At 43.1% G+C, this 8,639-nt stretch overlaps 1 long non-coding RNA gene across 1 annotated transcript; it reads right to left on the minus strand.

Annotated features, from left to right (window-relative positions):
* Positions 1-7,909: 7,909 nt before the first annotated feature.
* LOC121970594 lies at positions 7,910-8,191 on the minus strand. The gene is made up of 2 exons (XR_006108974.1): positions 8,120-8,191; positions 7,910-8,050 (listed from the first exon to the last, which is right to left on the minus strand). It is a non-coding gene; the product is annotated as an uncharacterized LOC121970594 (long non-coding RNA).
* Between the last annotated feature and the right edge of the window lie 448 nt (positions 8,192-8,639).

Genomic DNA, 8,639 nt, shown 5'->3' on the forward strand with positions numbered 1-8,639 from the left:
TCCAATTTTCAAGGTTAGTCATAAGAAAGTACCTCATTCTTACCTTCCAATACGTGAAGTCGTCGCGGTCGTAGAAAGGTGGAATTGTGACGTCTTCTCCAAATAACTCCATTCTCTAGCTCGTGCTCCCCCGGGTGTTGATCCAACGAAGAGCGACCTCGCTCTGATACCACTTGTTAGGATCGATGATAGCGGCTAGAGGGGGGGGTGTGAATAGCCGACCCCAAATCTTCGCGTTTCTTCCTACGATTAGGGTTAGCGCAGCGGAAATAACTAAATAAAAACGCAAAAGGAGAAGCAAACCTCAAACTCGAACTCGACGATGTAACGAGGTTCGAAGATGAAACTCCTACTCCTCGGCGTGTCCGTAAGGTGGACGAAGCCTATCAATCCGTCGGTGGATGAGTCCCCGGAAACCCGGCTAATAATCACTCCTTCTGGGTGGAGAAACCTCGCCACAATGTCTTGCACCAGCAAGATAAACAGGAGTACAAGTACAGAAAGAAGCAAAATACAATACAACTGTAAAACCTTCGCTTACTTGCCTTCTCTTCGACTGGATGAAGCAGCAGCTTCAAGCGACGCCTACAATAGCAGAAACCCAGCCGATGAAGCTCACACGAAGCTTCAAGCAGAAGCGAGCTCAGCAAAGCTCAAACACAGCAAAAAGCAGGGGCAAGAAGAAGAAGAGTTGCCCTGTAGAAACCCTTGAACTCCTTTTATATTCTATACTCAACCTACACTGCACTGCGAAGAAGACACAGCAGAAACTAGCCGTTGCTACGCAACGGCTAGGACCTGGACCGATCAGGCTTCAGCCTGATCGGTCCACAGAGCTCCTGGACCGATCAGGCATGCTCCTGATCGGTCCAGCTTCATCCTGATCGGTCCTGGGGACCGATCCTCTTCCTTTTCTCCCGAGCTTTTTGCCTTCTGATCGTTGTTTCCTGATCGGTCTGCAGACCGATCAGATAACACTCAGTAGACTACTGTTTGGTTACTGATCCGATCCAGATTGTATCACTGGATCGATCCACTGATCGATCCAGAGCTTGGTTTTTGCCCAAACCAAGTCCCAAGCCTTCCAAACCAATATCCGGTCAACCTTGACCTATTGGTATCTCATGCTTAGCATCTGGTCACTCCCTTGACCTGCTAAGACTCCCTACCAAGTGTCCGGTCCAGAGAACGAGCTACCGAGCCCTCTCTGACCACAGTCCGGAGAATGAGCTACCGAGCCCTCTCCGACTTCGTCCGGTCCAAGTCTCCATCTTGGTCTTCTCCGTGCCAAGTCTCCATACTTGGACTTTTCCCGTGCCAAGCTCCCTGCTTGGACTTTTCACCAGATGTCTGGTCAACCTTGACCCATCTGGATTTCCCTTGCCTGACTTCACTCACCAGGACTTCCAAACTGCCTAGCTTCATTCACTAGGTCTTTCCCTTGCCTGGCTTCACTCACCAGGACTTTCCCGAATGCCTGGCTTCACTTACCAGGAATTTCACATTTACCTAGCTTCACTCACCAGGATTTTCACCTGGCTTCACTCACCAAGATTTCCCGACTGCCTGGCTTCACTCACCAGGACTTTCTCCAACTGCCTGGCTTCACTCACCAGGACTTTCCCACTGCCTGACTTCACTCACCAGGACTTTCACTTTCACCTAGCTTCACTCACTAGGATTTTCACTCTGCCTAACATCCCAGTTAAGACTTCCCAGTCAAGTATCCGGTCAACCTTGACCTACTTGACTCTTCTTCATTCAACCTGATCAGACCCTGATCAGTATCTCTTCGTATGGACAACTGCACCTGCATTGTCCATGTCTACATGTCTTTCTGTATTGTCAAACATCGAAACCATGACCAAGGTTTACGCTTGGTCAACTAGGTCAACCTTGACCTACTGGAAATTGCACCAACAATAAGCTCGTGGAAAGAAACGGCTCTCAAAAGCCTCTCTGAATCTGGCCCAAGTGATGTTCTGCTCACCGATGATGGAACACTGGGTAATCCACCAGGTGTCGGCCGCGTCCCGTAAATGAAAAGCAGCCAGCTCTGCTTTCTCCCACTCGGAGCAAGCAATATAGAAGAAAGTCCGCTCCATAGTCTCAATCCAAGACAAGGCCACACTCGGATCACGGTCTCCTCGGAAGAGTGTAAATCGAGTCTTCACCGACTCTGCCAACGCTGGAATCCTAGCTCGTGCCGTGACAAAGTCAGTGAGGTGTGTCGGAACAGCTGTCGGACCATTGGAGCTGGAACTACAGGTGGTACCGCTGCATAAACCGGAGGAGGTACTCCCGGTGCTGCTGGGTAAACTAGATCATATGCCGTCGGTGGCACTGTAGGGTGAACATAAGTGACCGCGGCTGGATGTACGGTAGGTAATGGTACCGAATGTGGAGCAGCCTGTATCCCTAATGCAGGTGCTGCTGGGTACACTATATGTACTGGGGGCACAGGGGCTGCTGGTGCTGGATACACGGTGGGTCCAGGTGGTGGTGGTGCCGGATACACCGTAGGCTGCACTGGAGCAGATATCGGAAACGCCAATGGTACCTCTGATGATACCGGAACTACAGTAGGGATAGGTACACTCGACGTAACCGAGGTCGGTACCTCTATAGGAGTCGTTGGGGTCTGGAGCCCGACGCGCCCGCAGTATGCTGAGTCTGTCCCTGACTGACAGACTCATCCATAGTAGGCATCTCTGGCATATCCAGAGATCCCGTGGTCCTCGCACGTGGTTGTCCAGCACCACGTTTCGCTGCAATACGCGTAGACCTCCTCATATCTGTTAAGTTATATTACAGATATTACTACCAGTATAACAATCATAAAATAAACATCATACCTATTGCTGTCTGGAGATGTTCCGTCGCTGTCCAGCCCCCAATTTGACCTCAAAATTCTGAACGAGAAAATCGCCGGAAATCCATATAAATCCACAACGGAAATCTGAAACATAACCACAACGAAAATCCGTATAAATCCAAATAAATGCCCAGTTTGACTCGCAAACCTGGGCTAGCACAATATATCCAGAATACTAAAAGCAGGTATCACACCCTGCTCTGATACCAATAAATTGGTATTAGATAAATCTCAAAAATTCAACACACGGAAACCTAACAAGTATCGCCAAACTTTGGCGCTCTGATACCATATAAATTGGTATCAGGTTATCCCAAATATCCAAAATACGAAAACAATGATCGCAAAACATAAGCTCTGATACCAAATAAATTGTCACGCCCCAGAGGAGTCCCTGTCCGAAGAAATTTCGGCAGCATCTCCCTTGTACGGCGGACAATCTGAAACTTCTACATAACACATATACCTCAGCCACAGGCAGCTAGAATTATAACAATAAATAAAAACAATCACCACGCAGTTTATATAGATATTCAGCCTCTGGCTGTCACAACCACGCAGTTAATAAAAGTAATCACAAACAATAGTACTCTGACTCGAAATCCACCCTACTCAACTACACTCGTAAAGTTCAAATCCGACGAACTCATCTCTTCTGCCGTCCAGGCAGGCATGTAGTAGAATAAAATCCAAATCATACCAAAAGTCCATCAAACGGAAGGATTCCATACAATATCCATATGTAAAATCCAAAACAAGACTAAAACAAAGTCTGATAGAGAAAAACTAAAATAAAATAACAACTCAAAACTAGCAGAGGACTAGCACTATGTGCTGTGGGAACCAGCGACTGGAACTCCTCCTGACAGCCTCAACCTGAAAATATGTCAATGGAGTCCAACAATCAGCAGGTACAACCGATATGCATAATAAAACAAATAACAAACAACACTAATCATACGTACCTGACACGAGAAGGATAAATGCAATTGAAACGAATCGGAGATAACTGTACTAACCGGAATCAAAGTACAAAGGTAACAGGTCGTCAGAAGTCATCCTATATGCATGTCAATCATATGCATCCATATAAATGTAGCAAGTAAATGCAGAATCACAAACAATAAATGCACAATGCATATGGTGACCGCACTCGACATCACCGCTCCCGATGAGCGACCGAGTGGACGGGATGATGTACACCTTCCTCCGACCCCAAATCATAAATGGGGGAGCTCAATGCTCTCATCTCCCGGTACACGATGACGGGAAGGATATCTCTGCCGGCTACCACGCTGAGTCATCTGACCAACGGAGCCAAACAGAGTCCACCATCTGTCGGCTACCACGCTGCTACACTAAATGCCAATGGAGCCAAATAGAGCGGAACTGACTGCCGGCTACCACGCTGAGTCACCTGACCAACGGAGCCAAACAGCAGAACCGCCACACACCTGCCTGATATACCACTAATCCATGGGTGGTGGTGTGTGCAGTACATGTAACTGGCGATGGGCTCAACCATAGTGGAGCCGACAATCGCACAGTATGCAATCATAATGCATGACACTAAACATGACAATCTCATGAATAACATAGTAATGACCATATAAATAATACAAAGTGTGTACCACTGGAAGATGTATCAGATAGAAGGTACACAAATCAGATAGGGTATCAAATAAACCCTAGGTCCTGAACATGATGTATCACATGGTTGGGTCACTACCAAAAGCATGTATGGTCAGATAAATAATAACATGCAGTGCATAATAAATAAACAAACAACATGTAACAGATCATGTAGTGACCAACCGAATCAAATGGAAAACACAATCATTGCTATATGTTAAACACTTTATTATGCATATCAAAAGACATAAGTCAAAGTACCCGCCTCCGATAAAATGGTCCAGTCCTGACTCTGAGATTCTCGTCTCGCGTCAAAGTCCTGTGTTATCAAACAGATAATGTATTTAGCTATATAGCTAAATAAAAATCTCCAAATCTATTTAATAACCTTATCCTTCCTTAGAAATGGAATTGATCCCATGTAACAAAACAAGCAATGGATTAAATTCAATACCAATCCAATTCTATACATAAACCTAATTCATCATGTATCAAAATTTACACGATACCTCAATTCACAGCCCCTCTTGATGCTGGAACAAAGGGAACTGCTCACTGGAGTGCTGCTAGAACCAAACGAAGTCCCCACGGAACCAAATCCCCCTGCTGAAATCCTTCCCACTGAGATCATGGAACCACAAATCAAACCACAACCCACCTGACCACCTAATCTTTTACCTTACTGTAAACAATCGGACCAAGCAGGAAGAACTAAGACTTGACCCGTCTTGCTCCTAGCCGGAAACCACCCGAGCAGAGGTGTGCCGGTGAAAGACCTAGGGCACGGCTGAACCTGGTGGCCAGTGAAGGTGGGTCAGCGTCGGCACTGTGCAGTGGAGAGGGCAAGGATCACGACGTTAGGGCAGAGAGGGACAGCAGCCGATGCTAGGCTGAGGAGGAAGATGAAGAGAGGCTTCGATCGGCGGCAGTGTTGCTCAACTAGGGCAGAGGTGATTGGCTAGTGCTCGGTATCTCCACAGCTAGGGCGACAGGGGGTCGGCGGTGGCTCTCATCGCCGGCGGCAGAGGGGATTTTGGCACAGACGGCGTCACTGTGGTGGCGTCGAGGATGCTAGGGCTCGTCTAGGGAAAAGCTGTCGTCAATGGAGGAAGTGAAGTGCTCGGTGACGAAGAGGAAAAGAAGAGGGGAAGGAAGGAACCGTCGGATGGTTAGGGCACGGCACGCGCGGGTTCGGCGAGAGAGAAAAGAAAAAGAATTTAAAAAGGAAAAGGAAAATCAACTTTTCCTCACTTAAATGGGGTAGCCTAAACAGGCTTTTCCGGGTCCCATTTTTATCCCCCGTTAACTCGTCCATACGAGCTCCGAAAAATTCCCAGAAAATTTCCAAAAATTTCGGAAAATTCCTTTATTAATACTCGCCTATTTCTGGTATTTTACAGAGGAGCTCCGGGCGCCCATAACAACCTATATAAGAAGCTTCGACTAGCAGCTTCAAAACACCAATTCCTAAGACTATCATACTCGTGCGCTGCTATAAAAAGGTCCCCAGGATACCAAAGTGCTACTTCGACAAGCTATGCTGGAGTCTTCCATTTTTGTATTGTCAGTATACTTTTATTTTTTCCTACAATTTGTACTTAATTTCTGTATATATCATTTGTGATTATAGTGATTGCCCAACGAAAGTACTCAGCGAGTGCAGGTCTTAGAGTAAGAGTCGTCGAAGGCTCCGCACCAAATAAAACTACTTGTGTTAGCGGTTATTTTTTTTCTGTTCTTTTCCACTGCGTATTCTCGTGATATTAGAAAAAGCGACAAATGCTATTCAACTCCCCCTCTAGCGTCTTTACGATCCTACAAGTGGTATTAGAGTAGGTTTGCTTTGAATTGGTATAACCACCAATCAAGCAAGGGAGATTGTTTTTCTTCTTTTCCTTTCATATTTAAGTTTTTCCTTTTCATTTCGATTTTGCTCAAGTTGGAGCAACACCACTTGAGTGTTCGTACTTTTCTTTCTGCCAAACTATTTACCCCAAGATGGAGTCTTGGAATCTCTCTTTGAAATTGTATTGTGTAAGAAAAATGGAGCACAAAGAGATGCTTGAGCGAAATGTCAATGAACCACCTCTATACGAGACATACAGATGAACGAATTCAATCGGGTGTAAATGGAAAGCTTCGCCCTGATGAATGACATCGATGGTGGCATAGCGCTGAAGTAGTCTTCTCAGGACTTGGAAGCAAATCAAAAGGTAATAAAGTTAACTTTAGATTTATTGTCTAACAAAGTTACATGCAAGATATGAAAGGTCAAAGATGTATACGAGTTTTGGACCCGCTTGATCAAGCTTCATGAGAAGTCGTTGAAATTGCAGGAGCAAGACAAAAATGAATTGAGGCTCGAGTCCAATCCAACAAAGAAGCCTACAGAATTAGGGGTTGTGATTCCGGTTAGTACATTTTATTACGAAAATGCCCCTATGAATGATACATTAAAGAATACTTTGGGCAATAAATTAAATAATATCTTGCATGATAAAGTAGAGTTAAAATTTTAAATAATTCTATAATTCCAAACTTAATGAAAAATCAGACTTAATTAATTCAAAAAATTCAAATTCAATTAATTAAGAAAATCTAAATTTAAATAAATTAATTAATGAACATCTTAAAAAATGATAAAGTCAATATAGATAAAATTAATTAATTTTTTAATAATATATTTGATAATTTAGATAATATCAATCTAGGGATTTTTATCCCAAACAAAGTTAATTTAATAAATTCAAAATTCAAAATTAATAAAAATTTAATATTAAAGATAATTGGTTAAATAAAAGACAATTTAATAAATTTGAAATGAAAAATTAATAAAAATTTAAATATTAATGATAAGAGGTTAAACAAAGATAATTTAATAAATTTAAAATAAAAAACTAATAATTTATATCTTAAGGATAATTCTACGCATAAAATTAATCTAATCACTCCAACTAAATTAATCAATAGTATAAACTTAATTAAAGATAAAGAAAATATAAATATAAAGTTGAATTTAAACACTATAATAAAATTGAGACTAAATCATATAAATTCAACCATAGAAATTAATAAAAAGTTAAATATTAAAGGTAATCTTTCAAATAAAGATAATTTAACCACTTAATTAATTTAAAATCTAAATTAAAAGCTTAAATACTTAATTAAACCTAATTATTAATTTTTCCCTTCTCGCCTCTGTAAATTTAATCTTTCGAATATTTATTTTTCGCTTCTCGCCTCTGAAAATGCATGATCAACTGTGAAGCGATTGATTAATTACCTTCTATGTGTTCTGAGGAGCCTGAAGAGCAGCGATGTGGCATGCAGATCGTCCTTCAGCTCCGAGCTCACATGGTCTAAAGAAGCATGAAGACGACTTAAAACGTTTGCAATCTCGTCTTTGAAGTGGTAAGCCACGCCAAGCTGTTGCAGGTGGTCGATCAGTTGAAGTTGCTCTGCTACTTGCTGCTTCTCGCGTATCAGCTTCCTGGTTTGCTCCTTCAGTACATTTATTCTCTCACGTTCCTCTTCTTTTTGCAACTGCGGAAAACAAAACAAGGTTACACAGAAAATTTCGACAATCGACCGACAACGACTACACTCGCATACTGTGGAGGTGCTCGTGAGGGATTGCACACTCTTGTCCGTCCATAGGCTTGGATGATAATTCCCCGACCGACGCAAGGGAGCCACATGACTAGTGGCACTGCATGATCGGACATGCAGAGCTCGCCTGAACGTCCGTCCGCCACGGTGCTAGACGGCAGCAACGATCATGGTTCTGGTATAGTAGATAGACATTGCTTGATGATTAACCATTTCCAAACTTGTTTGCAATCAAAAATAATTTGGTGAAAGGAGAACAAGTGCAGTGTCACGCCCCCAGAAGAGTCCCTGTCCGAGAAAATTTCGGCAGCATCTCCCCTGTACGGCGGACAATCAAAATTTTCTACAAGCACTAAATACTCAGCCACAGGCGGCTGGAATCATAACAATAATAAAAATCAATCACCACGCAGTTTATATATATATTCAGCCTCTGGCTGACACAACCACGCAGTAATAATACTCTGAATCAAAAACCACCCTACTCAACTACACTCGTAAAGCCCAAATCCGATTTTTTTTA

Source organism: Zingiber officinale, chromosome 4A, assembly GCF_018446385.1.
Source record: "Zingiber officinale cultivar Zhangliang chromosome 4A, Zo_v1.1, whole genome shotgun sequence".
Lineage (NCBI taxonomy): Eukaryota > Viridiplantae > Streptophyta > Magnoliopsida > Zingiberales > Zingiberaceae > Zingiber > Zingiber officinale.